Source organism: Phyllobates terribilis, unplaced genomic scaffold (genome assembly GCF_046119375.1).
Source record: "Phyllobates terribilis strain yellow unplaced genomic scaffold, ASM4611937v1 Scaffold_540__1_contigs__length_1147954, whole genome shotgun sequence".
NCBI classification, from domain to species: domain Eukaryota; kingdom Metazoa; phylum Chordata; class Amphibia; order Anura; family Dendrobatidae; genus Phyllobates; species Phyllobates terribilis.
This window is the reverse complement of record NW_027363300.1, coordinates 926,874-953,368: the sequence shown is the minus strand read 5'-3', so window position 1 is coordinate 953,368 and position 26,495 is coordinate 926,874. Positions and strand designations below refer to the sequence as shown.

Genomic DNA, 26,495 nt, shown 5'->3' with positions numbered 1-26,495 from the left:
CACCCAAGGATTCTGAAAAGTCCATTTGTGGAGATGGCCACCTGGACTCCCGTTAAGAAGACATGCTGTCAACCTCTAGATCCCTCACATGCCTGCACTTTTCGGCTTGCTGCTGCTGCAATCCACGCGTTTTAGATCTGCATAACTCCACCTCTTTTAGCACAGTACCCTCAACCCCCGGCTGTTCCCACCCGCCTCAACACCGTTGGAAGGGAGGAGAACCAATTAAGGCGGGGGGGGGGGTGGAACGAGCAGCTGTCTACCCTTAGCAGGAGGGTTGCTGATTAATTACCTCTCCTGCTGCTGCTGCTGGCTGTCCAGCAGCAGACTGAAGGTGGCTGCTGCTGTGCGCAGGTATATAAAGGCTCAGAGCCTATTATGACACGCGCAGCCAGCGTTCCATTGCCACATTCCGTCTACTGCAGGCGGGATACCTGGATGGCTGAATGTCACTGAGCAGCTCACAGAGACCGCCATAAGCAACAGTTTAAAAGAATGCCACAGACTAATCAACCAAACTTTTTGGGTTGGTTTCTCTTTTATAGTCTGCAGGCATTAAATGAAAGAAGTCAGTGTTCCAGCAGAGGGAGACAACGTTTCAGAAAAGGCATTGTAGCAAACCAAAAAAGAAATTTTAAGCGCAGCAGAGTAACCAGCTCACATACCTGTTAGCTCAGGTGAGTTTAAAAGGCTGCTGTTGATAACAAGGGCATTTGCTAAATAGATGGTGTGTGTGCAACAATATACTGAAAGGTCAATTATATTGTGCAGCTTATCTCACCACCTGTAGTTATTTAGGTGAAAGCTCCAAAATGCTTGCCTAATATGTCTGTTTATCCAAAAGGAAGTATAGAGGGAGAGCTAGATAGATAGCATTGCATTACATTACATTACATGGCAATGCAATGCACAGTTGCTGAAGTTGAACCAAAATGAGCTTGTCATCTGGCTTCTGCAACTTTTAACATGAAAAATCCAATCAGGAGAAGAAAAGCAAAGCCAAAGAGTCCATCCCAAAATCCGACAAACAAGCAAAATGAACAAAAAGCATTGAATTCAATTCTTTCTGATTTTAGAAACTGCATTAAAGAAGGGGTGCACCGGTCCTGGAGATACTGCAATACCAGGTCAATGCGTGGAGTGGACAGAGCAAGCTCTTTTTCCATCTCCCTGTTCTAAAAATCCATTTAATATATGGTCCCCAGATAGGGGACGTATCAGATATTAAACTGATAAGAACAGATACTACACTTGATCTTAGCCAAAAGGCCGAGAAGCGATAACCAGAATTGGTTTCCGACTACGGTGCCACCCAAGGATTCTGAAAAGTCCATTTGTGGAGATGGCCACCTGGACTCCCGTTAAGAAGACATGCTGTCAACCTCTAGATCCCTCACATGCCTGCACTTTTCGGCTTGCTGCTGCTGCAATCCACGCGTTTTAGATCTGCATAACTCCACCTCTTTTAGCACAGTACCCTCAACCCCCGGCTGTTCCCACCCGCCTCAACACCGTTGGAAGGGAGGAGAACCAATTAAGGCGGGGGGGGGGGTGGAACGAGCAGCTGTCTACCCTTAGCAGGAGGGTTGCTGATTAATTACCTCTCCTGCTGCTGCTGCTGCTGGCTGTCCAGCAGCAGACTGAAGGTGGCTGCTGCTGTGCGCAGGTATATAAAGGCTCAGAGCCTATTATGACACGCGCAGCCAGCGTTCCATTGCCACATTCCGTCTACTGCAGGCGGGATACCTGGATGGCTGAATGTCACTGAGAAGCTCACAGAGACCGCCATAAGCAACAGTTTAAAAGAATGCCACAGACTAATCAACCAAACTTTTTGGGTTGGTTTCTCTTTTATAGTCTGCAGGCATTAAATGAAAGAAGTCAGTGTTCCAGCAGAGGGAGACAACGTTTCAGAAAAGGCATTGTAGCAAACCAAAAAAGAAATTTTAAGCGCAGCAGAGTAACCAGCTCACATACCTGTTAGCTCAGGTGAGTTTAAAAGGCTGCTGTTGATAACAAGGGCATTTGCTAAATAGATGGTGTGTGTGCAACAATATACTGAAAGGTCAATTATATTGTGCAGCTTATCTCACCACCTGTAGTTATTTAGGTGAAAGCTCCAAAATGCTTGCCTAATATGTCTGTTTATCCAAAAGGAAGTATAGAGGGAGAGCTAGATAGATAGCATTGCATTACATTACATTACATGGCAATGCAATGCACAGTTGCTGAAGTTGAACCAAAATGAGCTTGTCATCTGGCTTCTGCAACTTTTAACATGAAAAATCCAATGAGGAGAAGAAAAGCAAAGCCAAAGAGTCCATCCCAAAATCCGACAAACAAGCAAAATGAACAAAAAGCATTGAATTCAATTCTTTCTGATTTTAGAAACTGCATTAAAGAAGGGGTGCACCGGTCCTGGAGATACTGCAATACCAGGTCAATGCGTGGAGTGGACAGAGCAAGCTCTTTTTCCATCTCCCTGTTCTAAAAATCCATTTAATATATGGTCCCCAGATAGGGGACGTATCAGATATTAAACTGATAAGAACAGATACTACACTTGATCTTAGCCAAAAGGCTGAGAAGCGATAACCAGAATTGGTTTCCGACTACGGTGCCACCCAAGGATTCTGAAAAGTCCATTTGTGGAGATGGCCACCTGGACTCCCGTTAAGAAGACATGCTGTCAACCTCTAGATCCCTCACATGCCTGCACTTTTCGGCTTGCTGCTGCTGCAATCCACGCGTTTTAGATCTGCATAACTCCACCTCTTTTAGCACAGTACCCTCAACCCCCGGCTGTTCCCACCCGCCTCAACACCGTTGGAAGGGAGGAGAACCAATTAAGGCGGGGGGGGGGTGGAACGAGCAGCTGTCTACCCTTAGCAGGAGGGTTGCTGATTAATTACCTCTCCTGCTGCTGCTGCTGGCTGTCCAGCAGCAGACTGAAGGTGGCTGCTGCTGTGCGCAGGTATATAAAGGCTCAGAGCCTATTATGACACGCGCAGCCAGCGTTCCATTGCCACATTCCGTCTACTGCAGGCGGGATACCTGGATGGCTGAATGTCACTGAGAAGCTCACAGAGACCGCCATAAGCAACAGTTTAAAAGAATGCCACAGACTAATCAACCAAACTTTTTGGATTGGTTTCTCTTTTATAGTCTGCAGGCATTAAATGAAAGAAGTCAGTGTTCCAGCAGAGGGAGACAACGTTTCAGAAAAGGCATTGTAGCAAACCAAAAAAGAAATTTTAAGCGCAGCAGAGTAACCAGCTCACATACCTGTTAGCTCAGGTGAGTTTAAAAGGTTGCTGTTGATAACAAGGGCATTTGCTAAATAGATGGTGTGTGTGCAACAATATACTGAAAGGTCAATTATATTGTGCAGCTTATCTCACCACCTGTAGTTATTTAGGTGAGAGCTCCAAAATGCTTGCCTAATATGTCTGTTTATCCAAAAGGAAGTATAGAGGGAGAGCTAGATAGATAGCATTGCATTACATTACATTACATGGCAATGCAATGCACAGTTGCTGAAGTTGAACCAAAATGAGCTTGTCATCTGGCTTCTGCAACTTTTAACATGAAAAATCCAATGAGGAGAAGAAAAGCAAAGCCAAAGAGTCCATCCCAAAATCCGACAAACAAGCAAAATGAACAAAAAGCATTGAATTCAATTCTTTCTGATTTTAGAAACTGCATTAAAGAAGGGGTGCACCGGTCCTGGAGATACTGCAATACCAGGTCAATGCGTGGAGTGGACAGAGCAAGCTCTTTTTCCATCTCCCTGTTCTAAAAATCCATTTAATATATGGTCCCCAGATAGGGGACGTATCAGATATTAAACTGATAAGAACAGATACTACACTTGATCTTAGCCAAAAGGCCGAGAAGCGATAACCAGAATTGGTTTCCGACTACGGTGCCACCTAAGGATTCTGAAAAGTCCATTTGTGGAGATGGCCACCTGGACTCCCGTTAAGAAGACATGCTGTCAACCTCTAGATCCCTCACATGCCTGCACTTTTCGGCTTGCTGCTGCTGCAATCCACGCGTTTTAGATCTGCATAACTCCACCTCTTTTAGCACAGTACCCTCAACCCCCGGCTGTTCCCACCCGCCTCAACACCGTTGGAAGGGAGGAGAACCAATTAAGGCGGGGGGGGGGGTGGAACGAGCAGCTGTCTACCCTTAGCAGGAGGGTTGCTGATTAATTACCTCTCCTGCTGCTGCTGCTGCTGGCTGTCCAGCAGCAGACTGAAGGTGGCTGCTGCTGTGCGCAGGTATATAAAGGCTCAGAGCCTATTATGACACGCGCAGCCAGCGTTCCATTGCCACATTCCGTCTACTGCAGGCGGGATACCTGGATGGCTGAATGTCACTGAGAAGCTCACAGAGACCGCCATAAGCAACAGTTTAAAAGAATGCCACAGACTAATCAACCAAACTTTTTGGGTTGGTTTCTCTTTTATAGTCTGCAGGCATTAAATGAAAGAAGTCAGTGTTCCAGCAGAGGGAGACAACGTTTCAGAAAAGGCATTGTAGCAAACCAAAAAAGAAATTTTAAGCGCAGCAGAGTAACCAGCTCACATACCTGTTAGCTCAGGTGAGTTTAAAAGGCTGCTGTTGATAACAAGGGCATTTGCTAAATAGATGGTGTGTGTGCAACAATATACTGAAAGGTCAATTATATTGTGCAGCTTATCTCACCACCTGTAGTTATTTAGGTGAAAGCTCCAAAATGCTTGCCTAATATGTCTGTTTATCCAAAAGGAAGTATAGAGGGAGAGCTAGATAGATAGCATTGCATTACATTACATTACATGGCAATGCAATGCACAGTTGCTGAAGTTGAACCAAAATGAGCTTGTCATCTGGCTTCTGCAACTTTTAACATGAAAAATCCAATGAGGAGAAGAAAAGCAAAGCCAAAGAGTCCATCCCAAAATCCGACAAACAAGCAAAATGAACAAAAAGCATTGAATTCAATTCTTTCTGATTTTAGAAACTGCATTAAAGAAGGGGTGCACCGGTCCTGGAGATACTGCAATACCAGGTCAATGCGTGGAGTGGACAGAGCAAGCTCTTTTTCCATCTCCCTGTTCTAAAAATCCATTTAATATATGGTCCCCAGATAGGGGACGTATCAGATATTAAACTGATAAGAACAGATACTACACTTGATCTTAGCCAAAAGGCCGAGAAGCGATAACCAGAATTGGTTTCCGACTACGGTGCCACCCAAGGATTCTGAAAAGTCCATTTGTGGAGATGGCCACCTGGACTCCCGTTAAGAAGACATGCTGTCAACCTCTAGATCCCTCACATGCCTGCACTTTTCGGCTTGCTGCTGCTGCAATCCACGCGTCTTAGATCTGCATAACTCCACCTCTTTTAGCACAGTACCCTCAACCCCCGGCTGTTCCCACCCGCCTCAACACCGTTGGAAGGGAGGAGAACCAATTAAGGCGGGGGGGGGGTGGAACGAGCAGCTGTCTACCCTTAGCAGGAGGGTTGCTGATTAATTACCTCTCCTGCTGCTGCTGCTGCTGGCTGTCCAGCAGCAGACTGAAGGTGGCTGCTGCTGTGCGCAGGTATATAAAGGCTCAGAGCCTATTATGACACGCGCAGCCAGCGTTCCATTGCCACATTCCGTCTACTGCAGGCGGGATACCTGGATGGCTGAATGTCACTGAGAAGCTCACAGAGACCGCCATAAGCAACAGTTTAAAAGAATGCCACAGACTAATCAACCAAACTTTTTGGGTTGGTTTCTCTTTTATAGTCTGCAGGCATTAAATGAAAGAAGTCAGTGTTCCAGCAGAGGGAGACAACGTTTCAGAAAAGGCATTGTAGCAAACCAAAAAAGAAATTTTAAGCGCAGCAGAGTAACCAGCTCACATACCTGTTAGCTCAGGTGAGTTTAAAAGGCTGCAGTTGATATCAAGGGCATTTGCTAAATAGATGGTGTGTGTGCAACAATATACTGAAAGGTCAATTATATTGTGCAGCTTATCTCACCACCTGTAGTTATTTAGGTGAAAGCTCCAAAATGCTTGCCTAATATGTCTGTTTATCCAAAAGGAAGTATAGAGGGAGAGCTAGATAGATAGCATTGCATTACATTACATTACATGGCAATGCAATGCACAGTTGCTGAAGTTGAACCAAAATGAGCTTGTCATCTGGCTTCTGCAACTTTTAACATGAAAAATCCAATCAGGAGAAGAAAAGCAAAGCCAAAGAGTCCATCCCAAAATCCGACAAACAAGCAAAATGAACAAAAAGCATTGAATTCAATTCTTTCTGATTTTAGAAACTGCATTAAAGAAGGGGTGCACCGGTCCTGGAGATACTGCAATACCAGGTCAATGCGTGGAGTGGACAGAGCAAGCTCTTTTTCCATCTCCCTGTTCTAAAAATCCATTTAATATATGGTCCCCAGATAGGGGACGTATCAGATATTAAACTGATAAGAACAGATACTACACTTGATCTTAGCCAAAAGGCCGAGAAGCGATAACCAGAATTGGTTTCCGACTACGGTGCCACCCAAGGATTCTGAAAAGTCCATTTGTGGAGATGGCCACCTGGACTCCCGTTAAGAAGACATGCTGTCAACCTCTAGATCCCTCACATGCCTGCACTTTTCGGCTTGCTGCTGCTGCAATCCACGCGTTTTAGATCTGCATAACTCCACCTCTTTTAGCACAGTACCCTCAACCCCCGGCTGTTCCCACCCGCCTCAACACCGTTGGAAGGGAGGAGAACCAATTAAGGCGGGGGGGGGGGTGGAACGAGCATCTGTCTACCCTTAGCAGGAGGGTTGCTGATTAATTACCTCTCCTGCTGCTGCTGCTGCTGGCTGTCCAGCAGCAGACTGAAGGTGGCTGCTGCTGTGCGCAGGTATATAAAGGCTCAGAGCCTATTATGACACGCGCAGCCAGCGTTCCATTGCCACATTCCGTCTACTGCAGGCGGGATACCTGGATGGCTGAATGTCACTGAGCAGCTCACAGAGACCGCCATAAGCAACAGTTTAAAAGAATGCCACAGACTAATCAACCAAACTTTTTGGGTTGGTTTCTCTTTTATAGTCTGCAGGCATTAAATGAAAGAAGTCAGTGTTCCAGCAGAGGGAGACAACGTTTCAGAAAAGGCATTGTAGCAAACCAAAAAAGAAATTTTAAGCGCAGCAGAGTAACCAGCTCACATACCTGTTAGCTCAGGTGAGTTTAAAAGGCTGCTGTTGATAACAAGGGCATTTGCTAAATAGATGGTGTGTGTGCAACAATATACTGAAAGGTCAATTATATTGTGCAGCTTATCTCACCACCTGTAGTTATTTAGGTGAAAGCTCCAAAATGCTTGCCTAATATGTCTGTTTATCCAAAAGGAAGTATAGAGGGAGAGCTAGATAGATAGCATTGCATTACATTACATTACATGGCAATGCAATGCACAGTTGCTGAAGTTGAACCAAAATGAGCTTGTCATCTGGCTTCTGCAACTTTTAACATGAAAAATCCAATGAGGAGAAGAAAAGCAAAGCCAAAGAGTCCATCCCAAAATCCGACAAACAAGCAAAATGAACAAAAAGCATTGAATTCAATTCTTTCTGATTTTAGAAACTGCATTAAAGAAGGGGTGCACCGGTCCTGGAGATACTGCAATACCAGGTCAATGCGTGGAGTGGACAGAGCAAGCTCTTTTTCCATCTCCCTGTTCTAGAAATCCATTTAATATATGGTCCCCAGATAGGGGACGTATCAGATATTAAACTGATAAGAACAGATACTACACTTGATCTTAGCCAAAAGGCCGAGAAGCGATAACCAGAATTGGTTTCCGACTACGGTGCCACCCAAGGATTCTGAAAAGTCCATTTGTGGAGATGGCCACCTGGACTCCCGTTAAGAAGACATGCTGTCAACCTCTAGATCCCTCACATGCCTGCACTTTTCGGCTTGCTGCTGCTGCAATCCACGCGTCTTAGATCTGCATAACTCCACCTCTTTTAGCACAGTACCCTCAACCCCCGGCTGTTCCCACCCGCCTCAACACCGTTGGAAGGGAGGAGAACCAATTAAGGCGGGGGGGGGGTGGAACGAGCAGCTGTCTACCCTTAGCAGAAGGGTTGCTGATTAATTACCTCTCCTGCTGCTGCTGCTGCTGGCTGTCCAGCAGCAGACTGAAGGTGGCTGCTGCTGTGCGCAGGTATATAAAGGCTCAGAGCCTATTATGACACGCGCAGCCAGCGTTCCATTGCCACATTCCGTCTACTGCAGGCGGGATACCTGGATGGCTGAATGTCACTGAGAAGCTCACAGAGACCGCCATAAGCAACAGTTTAAAAGAATGCCACAGACTAATCAACCAAACTTTTTGGGTTGGTTTCTCTTTTATAGTCTGCAGGCATTAAATGAAAGAAGTCAGTGTTCCAGCAGAGGGAGACAACGTTTCAGAAAAGGCATTGTAGCAAACCAAAAAAGAAATTTTAAGCGCAGCAGAGTAACCAGCTCACATACCTGTTAGCTCAGGTGAGTTTAAAAGGCTGCTGTTGATAACAAGGGCATTTGCTAAATAGATGGTGTGTGTGCAACAATATACTGAAAGGTCAATTATATTGTGCAGCTTATCTCACCACCTGTAGTTATTTAGGTGAAAGCTCCAAAATGCTTGCCTAATATGTCTGTTTATCCAAAAGGAAGTATAGAGGGAGAGCTAGATAGATAGCATTGCATTATATTACATTACATGGCAATGCAATGCACAGTTGCTGAAGTTGAACCAAAATGAGCTTGTCATCTGGCTTCTGCAACTTTTAACATGAAAAATCCAATGAGGAGAAGAAAAGCAAAGCCAAAGAGTCCATCCCAAAATCCGACAAACAAGCAAAATGAACAAAAAGCATTGAATTCAATTCTTTCTGATTTTAGAAACTGCATTAAAGAAGGGGTGCACCGGTCCTGGAGATACTGCAATACCAGGTCAATGCGTGGAGTGGACAGAGCAAGCTCTTTTTCCATCTCCCTGTTCTAAAAATCCATTTAATATATGGTCCCCAGATAGGGGACGTATCAGATATTAAACTGATAAGAACAGATACTACACTTGATCTTAGCCAAAAGGCCGAGAAGCGATAACCAGAATTGGTTTCCGACTACGGTGCCACCCAAGGATTCTGAAAAGTCCATTTGTGGAGATGGCCACCTGGACTCCCGTTAAGAAGACATGCTGTCAACCTCTAGATCCCTCACATGCCTGCACTTTTCGGCTTGCTGCTGCTGCAATCCACGCGTTTTAGATCTGCATAACTCCACCTCTTTTAGCACAGTACCCTCAACCCCCGGCTGTTCCCACCCGCCTCAACACCGTTGGAAGGGAGGAGAACCAATTAAGGCGGGGGGGGGGTGGAACGAGCAGCTGTCTACCCTTAGCAGGAGGGTTGCTGATTAATTACCTCTCCTGCTGCTGCTGCTGCTGGCTGTCCAGCAGCAGACTGAAGGTGGCTGCTGCTGTGCGCAGGTATATAAAGGCTCAGAGCCTATTATGACACGCGCAGCCAGCGTTCCATTGCCACATTCCGTCTAATGCAGGCGGGATACCTGGATGGCTGAATGTCACTGAGAAGCTCACAGAGACCGCCATAAGCAACAGTTTAAAAGAATGCCACAGACTAATCAACCAAACTTTTTGGGTTGGTTTCTCTTTTATAGTCTGCAGGCATTAAATGAAAGAAGTCAGTGTTCCAGCAGAGGGAGACAACGTTTCAGAAAAGGCATTGTAGCAAACCAAAAAAGAAATTTTAAGCGCAGCAGAGTAACCAGCTCACATACCTGTTAGCTCAGGTGAGTTTAAAAGGCTGCTGTTGATAACAAGGGCATTTGCTAAATAGATGGTGTGTGTGCAACAATATACTGAAAGGTCAATTATATTGTGCAGCTTATCTCACCACCTGTAGTTATTTAGGTGAAAGCTCCAAAATGCTTGCCTAATATGTCTGTTTATCCAAAAGGAAGTATAGAGGGAGAGCTAGATAGATAGCATTGCATTACATTACATTACATGGCAATGCAATGCACAGTTGCTGAAGTTGAACCAAAATGAGCTTGTCATCTGGCTTCTGCAACTTTTAACATGAAAAATCCAATGAGGAGAAGAAAAGCAAAGCCAAAGAGTCCATCCCAAAATCCGACAAACAAGCAAAATGAACAAAAAGCATTGAATTCAATTCTTTCTGATTTTAGAAACTGCATTAAAGAAGGGGTGCACCGGTCCTGGAGATACTGCAATACCAGGTCAATGCGTGGAGTGGACAGAGCAAGCTCTTTTTCCATCTCCCTGTTCTAAAAATCCATTTAATATATGGTCCCCAGATAGGGGACGTATCAGATATTAAACTGATAAGAACAGATACTACACTTGATCTTAGCCAAAAGGCCGAGAAGCGATAACCAGAATTGGTTTCCGACTACGGTGCCACCCAAGGATTCTGAAAAGTCCATTTGTGGAGATGGCCACCTGGACTCCCGTTAAGAAGACATGCTGTCAACCTCTAGATCCCTCACATGCCTGCACTTTTCGGCTTGCTGCTGCTGCAATCCACGCGTCTTAGATCTGCATAACTCCACCTCTTTTAGCACAGTACCCTCAACCCCCGGCTGTTCCCACCCGCCTCAACACCGTTGGAAGGGAGGAGAACCAATTAAGGCGGGGGGGGGTGGAACGAGCAGCTGTCTACCCTTAGCAGGAGGGTTGCTGATTAATTACCTCTCCTGCTGCTGCTGCTGCTGGCTGTCCAGCAGCAGACTGAAGGTGGCTGCTGCTGTGCGCAGGTATATAAAGGCTCAGAGCCTATTATGACACGCGCAGCCAGCGTTCCATTGCCACATTCCGTCTACTGCAGGCGGGATACCTGGATGGCTGAATGTCACTGGGAAGCTCACAGAGACCGCCATAAGCAACAGTTTAAAAGAATGCCACAGACTAATCAACCAAACTTTTTGGGTTGGTTTCTCTTTTATAGTCTGCAGGCATTAAATGAAAGAAGTCAGTGTTCCAGCAGAGGGAGACAACGTTTCAGAAAAGGCATTGTAGCAAACCAAAAAAGAAATTTTAAGCGCAGCAGAGTAACCAGCTCACATACCTGTTAGCTCAGGTGAGTTTAAAAGGCTGCTGTTGATAACAAGGGCATTTGCTAAATAGATGGTGTGTGTGCAACAATATACTGAAAGGTCAATTATATTGTGCAGCTTATCTCACCACCTGTAGTTATTTAGGTGAAAGCTCCAAAATGCTTGCCTAATATGTCTGTTTATCCAAAAGGAAGTATAGAGGGAGAGCTAGATAGATAGCATTGCATTACATTACTTTACATGGCAATGCAATGCACAGTTGCTGAAGTTGAACCAAAATGAGCTTGTCATCTGGCTTCTGCAACTTTTAACATGAAAAATCCAATGAGGAGAAGAAAAGCAAAGCCAAAGAGTCCATCCCAAAATCCGACAAACAAGCAAAATGAACAAAAAGCATTGAATTCAATTCTTTCTGATTTTAGAAACTGCATTAAAGAAGGGGTGCACCGGTCCTGGAGATACTGCAATACCAGGTCAATGCGTGGAGTGGACAGAGCAAGCTCTTTTTCCATCTCCCTGTTCTAAAAATCCATTTAATATATGGTCCCCAGATAGGGGACGTATCAGATATTAAACTGATAAGAACAGATACTACACTTGATCTTAGCCAAAAGGCCGAGAAGCGATAACCAGAATTGGTTTCCGACTACGGTGCCACCCAAGGATTCTGAAAAGTCCATTTGTGGAGATGGCCACCTGGACTCCCGTTAAGAAGACATGCTGTCAACCTCTAGATCCCTCACATGCCTGCACTTTTCGGCTTGCTGCTGCTGCAATCCACGCGTCTTAGATCTGCATAACTCCACCTCTTTTAGCACAGTACCCTCAACCCCCGGCTGTTCCCACCCGCCTCAACACCGTTGGAAGGGAGGAGAACCAATTAAGGCGGGGGGGGGGTGGAACGAGCAGCTGTCTACCCTTAGCAGGAGGGTTGCTGATTAATTACCTCTCCTGCTGCTGCTGCTGCTGGCTGTCCAGCAGCAGACTGAAGGTGGCTGCTGCTGTGCGCAGGTATATAAAGGCTCAGAGCCTATTATGACACGCGCAGCCAGCGTTCCATTGCCACATTCCGTCTACTGCAGGCGGGATACCTGGATGGCTGAATGTCACTGGGAAGCTCACAGAGACCGCCATAAGCAACAGTTTAAAAGAATGCCACAGACTAATCAACCAAACTTTTTGGGTTGGTTTCTCTTTTATAGTCTGCAGGCATTAAATGAAAGAAGTCAGTGTTCCAGCAGAGGGAGACAACGTTTCAGAAAAGGCATTGTAGCAAACCAAAAAAGAAATTTTAAGCGCAGCAGAGTAACCAGCTCACATACCTGTTAGCTCAGGTGAGTTTAAAAGGCTGCTGTTGATAACAAGGGCATTTGCTAAATAGATGGTGTGTGTGCAACAATATACTGAAAGGTCAATTATATTGTGCAGCTTATCTCACCACCTGTAGTTATTTAGGTGAAAGCTCCAAAATGCTTGCCTAATATGTCTGTTTATCCAAAAGGAAGTATAGAGGGAGAGCTAGATAGATAGCATTGCATTACATTACTTTACATGGCAATGCAATGCACAGTTGCTGAAGTTGAACCAAAATGAGCTTGTCATCTGGCTTCTGCAACTTTTAACATGAAAAATCCAATGAGGAGAAGAAAAGCAAAGCCAAAGAGTCCATCCCAAAATCCGACAAACAAGCAAAATGAACAAAAAGCATTGAATTCAATTCTTTCTGATTTTAGAAACTGCATTAAAGAAGGGGTGCACCGGTCCTGGAGATACTGCAATACCAGGTCAATGCGTGGAGTGGACAGAGCAAGCTCTTTTTCCATCTCCCTGTTCTAAAAATCCATTTAATATATGGTCCCCAGATAGGGGACGTATCAGATATTAAACTGATAAGAACAGATACTACACTTGATCTTAGCCAAAAGGCCGAGAAGCGATAACCAGAATTGGTTTCCGACTACGGTGCCACCCAAGGATTCTGAAAAGTCCATTTGTGGAGATGGCCACCTGGACTCCCGTTAAGAAGACATGCTGTCAACCTCTAGATCCCTCACATGCCTGCACTTTTCGGCTTGCTGCTGCTGCAATCCACGCGTCTTAGATCTGCATAACTCCACCTCTTTTAGCACAGTACCCTCAACCCCCGGCTGTTCCCACCCGCCTCAACACCGTTGGAAGGGAGGAGAACCAATTAAGGCGGGGGGGGGGTGGAACGAGCAGCTGTCTACCCTTAGCAGGAGGGTTGCTGATTAATTACCTCTCCTGCTGCTGCTGCTGCTGGCTGTCCAGCAGCAGACTGAAGGTGGCTGCTGCTGTGCGCAGGTATATAAAGGCTCAGAGCCTATTATGACACGCGCAGCCAGCGTTCCATTGCCACATTCCGTCTACTGCAGGCGGGATACCTGGATGGCTGAATGTCACTGGGAAGCTCACAGAGACCGCCATAAGCAACAGTTTAAAAGAATGCCACAGACTAATCAACCAAACTTTTTGGGTTGGTTTCTCTTTTATAGTCTGCAGGCATTAAATGAAAGAAGTCAGTGTTCCAGCAGAGGGAGACAACGTTTCAGAAAAGGCATTGTAGCAAACCAAAAAAGAAATTTTAAGCGCAGCAGAGTAACCAGCTCACATACCTGTTAGCTCAGGTGAGTTTAAAAGGCTGCTGTTGATAACAAGGGCATTTGCTAAATAGATGGTGTGTGTGCAACAATATACTGAAAGGTCAATTATATTGTGCAGCTTATCTCACCACCTGTAGTTATTTAGGTGAAAGCTCCAAAATGCTTGCCTAATATGTCTGTTTATCCAAAAGGAAGTATAGAGGGAGAGCTAGATAGATAGCATTGCATTACATTACTTTACATGGCAATGCAATGCACAGTTGCTGAAGTTGAACCAAAATGAGCTTGTCATCTGGCTTCTGCAACTTTTAACATGAAAAATCCAATGAGGAGAAGAAAAGCAAAGCCAAAGAGTCCATCCCAAAATCCGACAAACAAGCAAAATGAACAAAAAGCATTGAATTCAATTCTTTCTGATTTTAGAAACTGCATTAAAGAAGGGGTGCACCGGTCCTGGAGATACTGCAATACCAGGTCAATGCGTGGAGTGGACAGAGCAAGCTCTTTTTCCATCTCCCTGTTCTAAAAATCCATTTAATATATGGTCCCCAGATAGGGGACGTATCAGATATTAAACTGATAAGAACAGATACTACACTTGATCTTAGCCAAAAGGCCGAGAAGCGATAACCAGAATTGGTTTCCGACTACGGTGCCACCCAAGGATTCTGAAAAGTCCATTTGTGGAGATGGCCACCTGGACTCCCGTTAAGAAGACATGCTGTCAACCTCTAGATCCCTCACATGCCTGCACTTTTCGGCTTGCTGCTGCTGCAATCCACGCGTTTTAGATCTGCATAACTCCACCTCTTTTAGCACAGTACCCTCAACCCCCGGCTGTTCCCACCCGCCTCAACACCGTTGGAAGGGAGGAGAACCAATTAAGGCGGGGGGGGGGGGTGGAACGAGCAGCTGTCTACCCTTAGCAGGAGGGTTGCTGATTAATTACCTCTCCTGCTGCTGCTGCTGCTGGCTGTCCAGCAGCAGACTGAAGGTGGCTGCTGCTGTGCGCAGGTATATAAAGGCTCAGAGCCTATTATGACACGCGCAGCCAGCGTTCCATTGCCACATTCCGTCTACTGCAGGCGGGATACCTGGATGGCTGAATGTCACTGAGAAGCTCACAGAGACCGCCATAAGCAACAGTTTAAAAGAATGCCACAGACTAATCAACCAAACTTTTTGGGTTGGTTTCTCTTTTATAGTCTGCAGGCATTAAATGAAAGAAGTCAGTGTTCCAGCAGAGGGAGACAACGTTTCAGAAAAGGCATTGTAGCAAACCAAAAAAGAAATTTTAAGCGCAGCAGAGTAACCAGCTCACATACCTGTTAGCTCAGGTGAGTTTAAAAAGCTGCTGTTGATAACAAGGGCATTTGCTAAATAGATGGTGTGTGTGCAACAATATACTGAAAGGTCAATTATATTGTGCAGCTTATCTCACCACCTGTAGTTATTTAGGTGAAAGCTCCAAAATGCTTGCCTAATATGTCTGTTTATCCAAAAGGAAGTATAGAGGGAGAGCTAGATAGATAGCATTGCATTACATTACATTACATGGCAATGCAATGCACAGTTGCTGAAGTTGAACCAAAATGAGCTTGTCATCTTTCTTCTGCAACTTTTAACATGAAAAATCCAATGAGGAGAAGAAAAGCAAAGCCAAAGAGTCCATCCCAAAATCCGACAAACAAGCAAAATGAACAAAAAGCATTGAATTCAATTCTTTCTGATTTTAGAAACTGCATTAAAGAAGGGGTGCACCGGTCCTGGAGATACTGCAATACCAGGTCAATGCGTGGAGTGGACAGAGCAAGCTCTTTTTCCATCTCCCTGTTCTAAAAATCCATTTAATATATGGTCCCCAGATAGGGGACGTATCAGATATTAAACTGATAAGAACAGATACTACACTTGATCTTAGCCAAAAGGCCGAGAAGCGATAACCAGAATTGGTTTCCGACTACGGTGCCACCCAAGGATTCTGAAAAGTCCATTTGTGGAGATGGCCACCTGGACTCCCGTTAAGAAGACATGCTGTCAACCTCTAGATCCCTCACATGCCTGCACTTTTCGGCTTGCTGCTGCTGCAATCCACGCGTTTTAGATCTGCATAACTCCACCTCTTTTAGCACAGTACCCTCAACCCCCGGCTGTTCCCACCCGCCTCAACACCGTTGGAAGGGAGGAGAACCAATTAAGGCGGGGGGGGGGTGGAACGAGCAGCTGTCTACCCTTAGCAGGAGGGTTGCTGATTAATTACCTCTCCTGCTGCTGCTGCTGCTGGCTGTCCAGCAGCAGACTGAAGGTGGCTGCTGCTGTGCGCAGGTATATAAAGGCTCAGAGCCTATTATGACACGCGCAGCCAGTGTTCCATTGCCACATTCCGTCTACTGCAGGCGGGATACCTGGATGGCTGAATGTCACTGAGAAGCTCACAGAGACCGCCATAAGCAACAGTTTAAAAGAATGCCACAGACTAATCAACCAAACTTTTTGGGTTGGTTTCTCTTTTATAGTCTGCAGGCATTAAATGAAAGAAGTCAGTGTTCCAGCAGAGGGAGACAACGTTTCAGAAAAGGCATTGTAGCAAACCAAAAAAGAAATTTTAAGCGCAGCAGAGTAACCAGCTCACATACCTGTTAGCTCAGGTGAGTTTAAAAGGCTGCTGTTGATAACAAGGGCATTTGCTAAATAGATGGTGTGTGTGCAACAATATACTGAAAGGTCAATTATATTGTGCAGCTTATCTCACCACCTGTAGTTATTTAGGTGAAAGCTCCAAAATGCTTGCCTAATATGTCTGTTTATCCAAAAGGAAGTATAGAGGGAGAGCTAGATAGATAGCATTGCATTACATTACATTACATGGCAATGCAATGCACAGTTGCTGAAGTTGAACCAAAATGAGCTTGTCATCTGGCTTCTGCAACTTTTAACATGAAAAATCCAATGAGGAGAAGAAAAGCAAAGCCAAAGAGTCCATCCCAAAATCCGACAAACAAGCAAAATGAACAAAAAGCATTGAATTCAATTCTTTCTGATTTTAGAAACTGCATTAAAGAAGGGGTGCACCGGTCCTGGAGATACTGCAACACCAGGTCAATGCGTGGAGTGGACAGAGCAAGCTCTTTTTCCATCTCCCTGTTCTAAAAATCCATTTAATATATGGTCCCCAGATAGGGGACGTATCAGATATTAAACTGATAAGAACAGATACTACACTTGATCTTAGCCAAAAGGCCGAGAAGCGATAACCAGAATTGGTTTCCGACTACGGTGCCACCCAAGGATTCTGAAAAGTCCATTTGTGGAGATGGCCACCTGGACTCCCGTTAAGAAGACATGCTGTCAACCTCTAGATCCCTCACATGCCTGCACTTTTCGGCTTGCTGCTGCTGCAATCCACGCGTTTTAGATCTGCATAACTCCACCTCTTTTAGCACAGTACCCTCAACCCCCGGCTGTTCCCACCCGCCTCAACACCGTTGGAAGGGAGGAGAACCAATTAAGGCGGGGGGGGGGGGTGGAACGAGCAGCTGTCTACCCTTAGCAGGAGGGTTGCTGATTAATTACCTCTCCTGCTGCTGCTGCTGGCTGTCCAGCAGCAGACTGAAGGTGGCTGCTGCTGTGCGCAGGTATATAAAGGCTCAGAGCCTATTATGACACGCGCAGCCAGTGTTCCATTGCCACATTCCGTCTACTGCAGGCGGGATACCTGGATGGCTGAATGTCACTGAGAAGCTCACAGAGACCGCCATAAGCAACAGTTTAAAAGAATGCCACAGACTAATCAACCAAACTTTTTGGGTTGGTTTCTCTTTTATAGTCTGCAGGCATTAAATGAAAGAAGTCAGTGTTCCAGCAGAGGGAGACAACGTTTCAGAAAAGGCATTGTAGCAAACCAAAAAAGAAATTTTAAGCGCAGCAGAGTAACCAGCTCACATACCTGTTAGCTCAGGTGAGTTTAAAAGGCTGCTGTTGATAACAAGGGCATTTGCTAAATAGATGGTGTGTGTGCAACAATATACTGAAAGGTCAATTATATTGTGCAGCTTATCTCACCACCTGTAGTTATTTAGGTGAAAGCTCCAAAATGCTTGCCTAATATGTCTGTTTATCCAAAAGGAAGTATAGAGGGAGAGCTAGATAGATAGCATTGCATTACATTACATTACATGGCAATGCAATGCACAGTTGCTGAAGTTGAACCAAAATGAGCTTGTCATCTGGCTTCTGCAACTTTTAACATGAAAAATCCAATGAGGAGAAGAAAAGCAAAGCCAAAGAGTCCATCCCAAAATCCGACAAACAAGCAAAATGAACAAAAAGCATTGAATTCAATTCTTTCTGATTTTAGAAACTGCATTAAAGAAGGGGTGCACCGGTCCTGGAGATACTGCAACACCAGGTCAATGCGTGGAGTGGACAGAGCAAGCTCTTTTTCCATCTCCCTGTTCTAAAAATCCATTTAATATATGGTCCCCAGATAGGGGACGTATCAGATATTAAACTGATAAGAACAGATACTACACTTGATCTTAGCCAAAAGGCCGAGAAGCGATAACCAGAATTGGTTTCCGACTACGGTGCCACCCAAGGATTCTGAAAAGTCCATTTGTGGAGATGGCCACCTGGACTCCCGTTAAGAAGACATGCTGTCAACCTCTAGATCCCTCACATGCCTGCACTTTTCGGCTTGCTGCTGCTGCAATCCACGCGTTTTAGATCTGCATAACTCCACCTCTTTTAGCACAGTACCCTCAACCCCCGGCTGTTCCCACCCGCCTCAACACCGTTGGAAGGGAGGAGAACCAATTAAGGCGGGGGGGGGGGGTGGAACGAGCAGCTGTCTACCCTTAGCAGGAGGGTTGCTGATTAATTACCTCTCCTGCTGCTGCTGCTGCTGGCTGTCCAGCAGCAGACTGAAGGTGGCTGCTGCTGTGCGCAGGTATATAAAGGCTCAGAGCCTATTATGACACGCGCAGCCAGCGTTCCATTGCCACATTCCGTCTACTGCAGGCGGGATACCTGGATGGCTGAATGTCACTGAGAAGCTCACAGAGACCGCCATAAGCAACAGTTTAAAAGAATGCCACAGACTAATCAACCAAACTTTTTGGGTTGGTTTCTCTTTTATAGTCTGCAGGCATTAAATGAAAGAAGTCAGTGTTCCAGCAGAGGGAGACAACGTTTCAGAAAAGGCATTGTAGCAAACCAAAAAAGAAATTTTAAGCGCAGCAGAGTAACCAGCTCACATACCTGTTAGCTCAGGTGAGTTTAAAAGGCTGCTGTTGATAACAAGGGCATTTGCTAAATAGATGGTGTGTGTGCAACAATATACTGAAAGGTCAATTATATTGTGCAGCTTATCTCACCACCTGTAGTTATTTAGGTGAAAGCTCCAAAATGCTTGCCTAATATGTCTGTTTATCCAAAAGGAAGTATAGAGGGAGAGCTAGATAGATAGCATTGCATTACATTACATTACATGGCAATGCAATGCACAGTTGCTGAAGTTGAACCAAAATGAGCTTGTCATCTGGCTTCTGCAACTTTTAACATGAAAAATCCAATGAGGAGAAGAAAAGCAAAGCCAAAGAGTCCATCCCAAAATCCGACAAACAAGCAAAATGAACAAAAAGCATTGAATTCAATTCTTTCTGATTTTAGAAACTGCATTAAAGAAGGGGTGCACCGGTCCTGGAGATACTGCAATACCAGGTCAATGCGTGGAGTGGACAGAGCAAGCTCTTTTTCCATCTCCCTGTTCTAAAAATCCATTTAATATATGGTCCCCAGATAGGGGACGTATCAGATATTAAACTGATAAGAACAGATTTTTTTTAATTTGGCTATCCCCTGCAGAGGGATAAAACCGTTTATTAAAACTTTAACAAATTACAAGCATAATTACACAAATACCAAACGTTAAAAGACAAATGAAATTTACAAAACAAAAAAATACAAAGATTTTAAATAATTAGGTTCCATTGGTCAACAAGCCATTTTTTGGAAATATGTACATTTTTCTTTTTGTCAATTAAATAATAAGTATACATTTCACATAAACATAAACTTAAAACATCATTCACTGATAAAACATCTTGTTTAAAAATAGCAATGTTGCGCGCTTTCCAGAGAGATGACTTGGCGCAGTTCACTGTCTTCCAAGCCATTGTGTACTGGTCCATTGTGGGGCATTCCATAAGTCCGTATAGCACAGTTTTATATGTAAAGTCCTTGAGGTCTGCCACCCTTTCCAGTAGGGGGAGCAGTCTTCTCCAGAAATCCTTTGCAAAATTACATGTCCATAATAGATGTTCCACCGTTTCCTCGTCTTGGCATCCGGCTCTTGGGCAGATGGCAGACCTCACAAATCCTCTTCTGTATTGGAATGCCCGGCAAGGAAGACAGCGGTGCATGCAACTCCAAGCCAGATCTCTCTGTTCATTAAAAAGATAAAAAACGTTAATCATTTTCCAGATAGACATAGATTTGTCATCATCATATCTGTCAACATTACATATTTCCTCACTTTTACGTATTTCTTTAATTAGTTTCTTACTATTTCTTAATTCCTCTATTTTCTTAGTCCCTAAATTAAAATCGGACACTATTTTCCTTAAAATCTCATAATGCGTCGACAAATTAAAAGCATGGGGCACAGATATATTAATTTCATACCATCCAAACTTTCTCATAAAAAATCCTGTATTAAAACGCATAAAAAAGGACCAATAGTGATTCTTAAAAAGGGCATTAAAACAGTAAACGAACAGATGGATTAAAAGAAACCTATTAAAATCTGGAAAATCTTTACCACCTTTTACTTTTGATTTCATCACGATTTCTCTTTTCAGCTTTTCCATTTTTGAGTTCCAAAAGAAGGTAAAACAGGTTTTGGTTATCTTTTTTAAAACATTAACAGGCGGGGGGAAAACCATGCTAAGATACAATAAAAGAGGTAAAATCACCATCTTTAAAACCAATACTTTACCCTCCATTGTAAGTCTCCTCATGTTCCACATACATATTTTCGTATTTACTTTCTGTGTAACTGTTTCCCAACTATTATAACCATCATTATTTTCAGTGAATGATATACCTAAAATGGAAATGGATTCGGAGACATTAATTGGTACATCACGTAAAATCATCCCCCCAACACTTAAAATGTTACACTTATTAAAATTGATTTTAAAACCAGAAGCTAGACAAAAGGATTGCACTTGATGGAGAGTGGCCGTAAGTGATGGTGCATCTGTACACAAGACCGCCACGTCATCCATGTAGCCTACAACCTTGGCCTCCAAACCACCGCTTCCAGGCAGAGGGACACCGCATATCTGTTTATTTTGGCGTATTGCACATAACATTGGTTCCAGTGCACAGATAAACAGTAGGGGGGACAGAGGGCATCCCTGTTTCACCCCTGACCGTAAAAATACCTCTTGTGTCTTAAAACCATTCACTAAAATCTTACTTGTACAATCCTTGTAAAATGCTTTAAGCGATAGTAAAAACCCTTCTGGTATGCCCATTTTCTCTAAAACTTTAAAAAGATAAAAGTGTGAGACACGGTCAAATGCTTTTTCAAAATCAATAGATAAAATCGCCATTTTCCCCTTTCTGTCTTTCACATCCTCAATACAGTCTTTCACTAAATTCAGATTGTCCCATATACTGCGCCCCGGCACCCCACACACTTGATTAGAATGAATAACTTTGCTGATGACTTCTTTTAGACGATTTGCACAAATTTTAGCCATTATTTTATAGTCACAATTTAAAAGTGTTATTGGTCTCCAGTTTTCTAATTTTGATTTATCGCCTTTTTTGTATAGGAGGGAGACTTCACCTTTCTTCCAGGAATTTAATAAAACCTTATTATTAAAAACCTCAGTAAACAAATAAAACAAATCATCTTTTAAAATATCATAAAAACATACATAAAATTCTATTGGGATGCCATCAGGACCAGGGACCTTTCCAGTTTTAAAACTTTTAATAGTTTTTAACATTTCTTGTTCCGTTAAAACTTGGGATAAAAACTCTTGGGATGCGGGATCTAAAACAGCTGTTAGTCCTTGCAGCGAATCATCCATTAATTTATTATCTATATTTTTTCCATTAAAAAGATTAGAAAAAAAAAACTCAACTTTACCCAGCATATTTTTTATATTATTCTCACCATCTATATGGTCAATTATCACTTTTTCTTTTTTATTTTTCCTAAAAAAATATCTGGAACACTTTTCATTTTCTTCTATATGTTGTACTCTAGAACGAAAAATTATCTCTTTTCCTTTTTGTTCTAGCCATTTTGAAATCTCTTCTTTTAAGTTTGAAATATCAAGTTGTACATCTATCCCATTGTCTCTGAGCTTAAATAATGTTTGTAGGCGGGTATTTAAAATTCTATATTCTTCATATTTTTCTTTGGCTCTACATATACTCTTTTTAATAAAAAAGTCTTTTATTTTTACTTTCATTCTATCCCACCATACACTCATAGTCTCATTTGTTTTTTTCCCTTTTCTACATTTCCTATAAAACTCAATAAAATCTGATAAAATCTGCGGGTCGGTTAAAAGGGATACGTTCATTTTCCAGCTTTTCTTACCACATTTTTTGTTGTCATTTACTTTTATGGTAAAGGATAAAAGTTTATGGTCTGAAAATATATTAGTTAAAACTTCACATTTGGCAGGTATTGTTTTATCTGAACCAAAAATAAAATCAATCCTAGAGCTACAATTAGCATTGCTCCAAGTGAAACCGGCATCCTCTGGGCTGTCACTATGACACTCTTTATATATGTCTATCAATTTAGCATCTTTGACTATATCATGTAGCATACCTGAGGTTTTATCGTAGTTCCTGCTTACAGAGCTGGAGCGCCGGTTTTCACCTTTTAAAACACAATTAAAATCCCCTGCTAAGATAAAAGGTTCAGAGTTATTAATAAATAATGGTAAAAGATCAAGCATTTCGGCTCTTTCATTTTTCTCTGGGGATCCATAAAAATTTAAAAACTGCCATCTAATACCATCAATAAAAGCTTTCACTAATAAAATACGACCTGGTAAAATTTCCTGAATAAAATCAATTAAAACGTTCCCTTTAAAAAGTATGGCTACACCCGCTGATCCTGCAGCATTCGATCCGGACCAGACAGATGGCCCACACTTCCACTCATCTTTATATTTTTGATATGACATTTCATGTGGGATATTACATTCTTGCAGAAAAAATACAGATGCAGTAAAACACGTAAAAAAATTAAAAAGAGCAGTTCTTCTCGTGTTAGATTTTATGCCTCTCACGTTGAGGGAAATACCTTTGAGTTCAGCCATCATTAGAAAATGTAGAAATTTTACTTAGGTAACTAAGAGCAACGGATTTACCTGTCCGATGAACCTGATCAGACCACTGGGCTTGCGCCTCCCTCCTCATCTGATAGTATCGTCACGAGAGTCTCCGTGGAGGAGGAAAGATTACCACATTTATATAAACCCGACGCTACACTGGCATAGCTCGGAGGGCTGGCTGGCAGAACCCGCTGGGTCTCCATTGGCTGGCCATGCAGTTCCTCATCAGGTGGGTCCTCGAGGGGTTCCGCCGCCCCTGTTTGACCTGTAGAAGGTCGTCCTATAGGAGGAGGTTGCGCACAAGGCAGAGCCTCTGACTCTTCAGAGGCAGCAAGATCCCGGTCCCCACCTGTAGCAGCGGAGACCGAAACCCCTGAGGGTCCAGCGTCCACTTCCCCTTCTGGAGAAGTGTCCATCTGTTCACCTCCTGCTGCCTCCTCCGAACCACCCTTTTTCTTTTTCTTAGGACCCACCTTTATCCACTCAGCGCCCTCAGCACTAGGAGACCCAGACTGGGCATGGGCTTCTGTGTCGGCCTTTTGCCGGTCCCTTTTGACCTTACCAGTAGTGCCCTTCTGCTCCTTCTCAGCCCTCCTTTTGGACTCCCGCAGGTCCTGCAGCCAGGTTTTGGGATTTGGTATTTTACCTGTCATAGACTCTGGAGACACTTCACTATTTGGTACGCCCTTATTGTCTCCAGAGGCTCCAGGTTGTTGTTCCTCCTCCTGAGGGGTGGTCTGATCTTTTGGTCCTTGGTCGGACGTCTTGGACTTCCCCTTTTGCTCATCTTCCCGAAATCTGTGAGGACAAGAAAAATAAAAGTGACCTGGAGTCTGGCAAAAACTGCATTTCTTTTCCTTAGGGCATTCTTTTGTCTCATGTTCTTCACTAGCACAATTTCTACATGATACATGACAGTTTTCTTTTGAATGACCATAGCGCCCACAATTTCTGCAATATACTGGCATCCCAGAAAAGAAGAAATCCCCATTTGTTTGCCCAATTTTGAAACGGGCAGGGGGGAGCCGTATACCACCTGGTGTATTTGGATCTCTTGTACACTTCACAAGGAATTTCCACTTAGATGTCCATATGTTATATTCGTTTAATATCTTCCCAATACATTTAACACTTTTAAAATAAATTGCTAGAAATGACATTACTTCTGGAGCAGAATCAAAGGGCGAAAATATTTTTACAATAACCAGTCTTACCTCATCCAGGACGTGCTCAACAATTTGTATCCCTTTCAAAACAGGACTATTTTCAACTTTTTTTAACTTTTCTAGTACATCTCTAAAAATACCTTCTCCGGTGAATGTGATGTCACAGTCACCTCTTCTGGGATAATCCTGGATGGAGAGAATTTCATTCCTCTGCACGCCAAGAAGGTTCCTGAGCACGTCCTGGACTACATACCCTAATTTCCTCATATCCGAGCCACCCGCCGTGAAGTGAACTCGGATAGAGTTTTTTAGCCTCGCATAAAGAGGCACGAGGTTAGGGTCAACCTCCATGGAAAAACGCAACAAGGTTGCAAATTGCAGCCGCTTGCAATCTGCGCTCCCAGTGTTCTTGCAGCGAAAAACACCTGGAAGCTGGGGGATCGCAACTCGTTACCCTGGGACTAAGCCCTCTCCCTAATAGCAGCAAGCAGGTTAAGTCCACCAAAGTGGACGATCCTGCCAGGCCAAGGAGAGGGGTACCCGAGTGCCCTTCAACCACAATCTCCTGCAGTAAAGCACTTGATCGTAGCCAAAAGGCCGAGAAGCGATAACCAGAATTGGTTTCCGACTACGGTGCCACCCAAGGATTCTGAAAAGTCCATTTGTGGAGATGGCCACCTGGACTCCCGTTAAGAAGACATGCTGTCAACCTCTAGATCCCTCACATGCCTGCACTTTTCGGCTTGCTGCTGCTGCAATCCACGCGTTTTAGATCTGCATAACTCCACCTCTTTTAGCACAGTACCCTCAACCCCCGGCTGTTCCCACCCGCCTCAACACCGTTGGAAGGGAGGAGAACCAATTAAGGCGGGGGGGGGGGTGGAACGAGCAGCTGTCTACCCTTAGCAGGAGGGTTGCTGATTAATTACCTCTCCTGCTGCTGCTGCTGCTGGCTGTCCAGCAGCAGACTGAAGGTGGCTGCTGCTGTGCGCAGGTATATAAAGGCTCAGAGCCTATTATGACACGCGCAGCCAGCGTTCCATTGCCACATTCCGTCTACTGCAGGCGGGATACCTGGATGGCTGAATGTCACTGAGAAGCTCACAGAGACCGCCATAAGCAACAGTTTAAAAGAATGCCGCAGACTAATCAACCAAACTTTTTGGGTTGGTTTCTCTTTTATAGTCTGCAGGCATTAAATGAAAGAAGTCAGTGTTCCAGCAGAGGGAGACAACGTTTCAGAAAAGGCATTGTAGCAAACCAAAAAAGAAATTTTAAGCGCAGCAGAGTAACCAGCTCACATACCTGTTAGCTCAGGTGAGTTTAAAAGGCTGCTGTTGATAACAAGGGCATTTGCTAAATAGATGGTGTGTGTGCAACAATATACTGAAAGGTCAATTATATTGTGCAGCTTATCTCACCACCTGTAGTTATTTAGGTGAAAGCTCCAAAATGCTTGCCTAATATGTCTGTTTATCCAAAAGGAAGTATAGAGGGAGAGCTAGATAGATAGCATTGCATTACATTACATTACATGGCAATGCAATGCACAGTTGCAGAAGTTGAACCAAAATGAGCTTGTCATCTGGCTTCTGCAACTTTTAACATGAAAAATCCAATGAGGAGAAGAAAAGCAAAGCCAAAGAGTCCATCCCAAAATCCGACAAACAAGCAAAATGAACAAAAAGCATTGAATTCAATTCTTTCTGATTTTAGAAACTGCATTAAAGAAGGGGTGCACCGGTCCTGGAGATACTGCAATACCAGGTCAATGCGTGGAGTGGACAGAGCAAGCTCTTTTTCCATCTCCCTGTTCTAAAAATCCATTTAATATATGGTCCCCAGATAGGGGACGTATCAGATATTAAACTGATAAGAACAGATACTACACTTGATCTTAGCCAAAAGGCCGAGAAGCGATAACCAGAATTGGTTTCCGACTACGGTGCCACCCAAGGATTCTGAAAAGTCCATTTGTGGAGATGGCCACCTGGACTCCCGTTAAGAAGACATGCTGTCAACCTCTAGATCCCTCACATGCCTGCACTTTTCGGCTTGCTGCTGCTGCAATCCACGCGTTTTAGATCTGCATAACTCCACCTCTTTTAGCACAGTACCCTCAACCCCCGGCTGTTCCCACCCGCCTCAACACCGTTGGAAGGGAGGAGAACCAATTAAGGCGGGGGGGGGGGTGGA

The 26,495-nt window shown here is 44.0% G+C and overlaps 16 non-coding genes across 16 annotated transcripts; all 16 read right to left on the bottom strand.

Annotated features, from left to right (window-relative positions):
- Positions 1-1,090: 1,090 nt before the first annotated feature.
- On the bottom strand, positions 1,091-1,281 carry LOC141232960 (U2 spliceosomal RNA). The gene has a single exon (XR_012299130.1). It is a non-coding gene; the product is annotated as a U2 spliceosomal RNA (small nuclear RNA).
- A 1,121-nt stretch (positions 1,282-2,402) lies between these two features.
- LOC141233085 (U2 spliceosomal RNA) lies at positions 2,403-2,593 on the bottom strand. The gene has a single exon (XR_012299250.1). It is a non-coding gene; the product is annotated as a U2 spliceosomal RNA (small nuclear RNA).
- Positions 2,594-3,710: 1,117 nt separating this feature from the next.
- On the bottom strand, positions 3,711-3,901 carry LOC141232959 (U2 spliceosomal RNA). The gene has a single exon (XR_012299129.1). It is a non-coding gene; the product is annotated as a U2 spliceosomal RNA (small nuclear RNA).
- A 1,121-nt stretch (positions 3,902-5,022) lies between these two features.
- On the bottom strand, positions 5,023-5,213 carry LOC141232958 (U2 spliceosomal RNA). Its single transcript, XR_012299128.1, has one exon. It is a non-coding gene; the product is annotated as a U2 spliceosomal RNA (small nuclear RNA).
- Positions 5,214-6,333: 1,120 nt separating this feature from the next.
- Positions 6,334-6,524, bottom strand: LOC141232957 (U2 spliceosomal RNA). Its single transcript, XR_012299127.1, has one exon. It is a non-coding gene; the product is annotated as a U2 spliceosomal RNA (small nuclear RNA).
- Positions 6,525-7,645: 1,121 nt separating this feature from the next.
- Positions 7,646-7,836, bottom strand: LOC141232386 (U2 spliceosomal RNA). The gene has a single exon (XR_012298638.1). It is a non-coding gene; the product is annotated as a U2 spliceosomal RNA (small nuclear RNA).
- Positions 7,837-8,956: 1,120 nt separating this feature from the next.
- Positions 8,957-9,147, bottom strand: LOC141232956 (U2 spliceosomal RNA). The gene has a single exon (XR_012299126.1). It is a non-coding gene; the product is annotated as a U2 spliceosomal RNA (small nuclear RNA).
- A 1,120-nt stretch (positions 9,148-10,267) lies between these two features.
- On the bottom strand, positions 10,268-10,458 carry LOC141232955 (U2 spliceosomal RNA). The gene has a single exon (XR_012299125.1). It is a non-coding gene; the product is annotated as a U2 spliceosomal RNA (small nuclear RNA).
- Positions 10,459-11,577: 1,119 nt separating this feature from the next.
- On the bottom strand, positions 11,578-11,768 carry LOC141232954 (U2 spliceosomal RNA). Its single transcript, XR_012299124.1, has one exon. It is a non-coding gene; the product is annotated as a U2 spliceosomal RNA (small nuclear RNA).
- Positions 11,769-12,888: 1,120 nt separating this feature from the next.
- LOC141232953 (U2 spliceosomal RNA) lies at positions 12,889-13,079 on the bottom strand. Its single transcript, XR_012299123.1, has one exon. It is a non-coding gene; the product is annotated as a U2 spliceosomal RNA (small nuclear RNA).
- A 1,120-nt stretch (positions 13,080-14,199) lies between these two features.
- Positions 14,200-14,390, bottom strand: LOC141232951 (U2 spliceosomal RNA). Its single transcript, XR_012299121.1, has one exon. It is a non-coding gene; the product is annotated as a U2 spliceosomal RNA (small nuclear RNA).
- Positions 14,391-15,512: 1,122 nt separating this feature from the next.
- LOC141232950 (U2 spliceosomal RNA) lies at positions 15,513-15,703 on the bottom strand. Its single transcript, XR_012299120.1, has one exon. It is a non-coding gene; the product is annotated as a U2 spliceosomal RNA (small nuclear RNA).
- A 1,120-nt stretch (positions 15,704-16,823) lies between these two features.
- On the bottom strand, positions 16,824-17,014 carry LOC141233080 (U2 spliceosomal RNA). Its single transcript, XR_012299245.1, has one exon. It is a non-coding gene; the product is annotated as a U2 spliceosomal RNA (small nuclear RNA).
- A 1,119-nt stretch (positions 17,015-18,133) lies between these two features.
- LOC141233078 (U2 spliceosomal RNA) lies at positions 18,134-18,324 on the bottom strand. Its single transcript, XR_012299243.1, has one exon. It is a non-coding gene; the product is annotated as a U2 spliceosomal RNA (small nuclear RNA).
- Positions 18,325-19,446: 1,122 nt separating this feature from the next.
- Positions 19,447-19,633, bottom strand: LOC141232506 (U2 spliceosomal RNA). Its single transcript, XR_012298752.1, has one exon. It is a non-coding gene; the product is annotated as a U2 spliceosomal RNA (small nuclear RNA).
- A 6,396-nt stretch (positions 19,634-26,029) lies between these two features.
- Positions 26,030-26,220, bottom strand: LOC141232949 (U2 spliceosomal RNA). The gene has a single exon (XR_012299119.1). It is a non-coding gene; the product is annotated as a U2 spliceosomal RNA (small nuclear RNA).
- Positions 26,221-26,495: the final 275 nt, after the last annotated feature.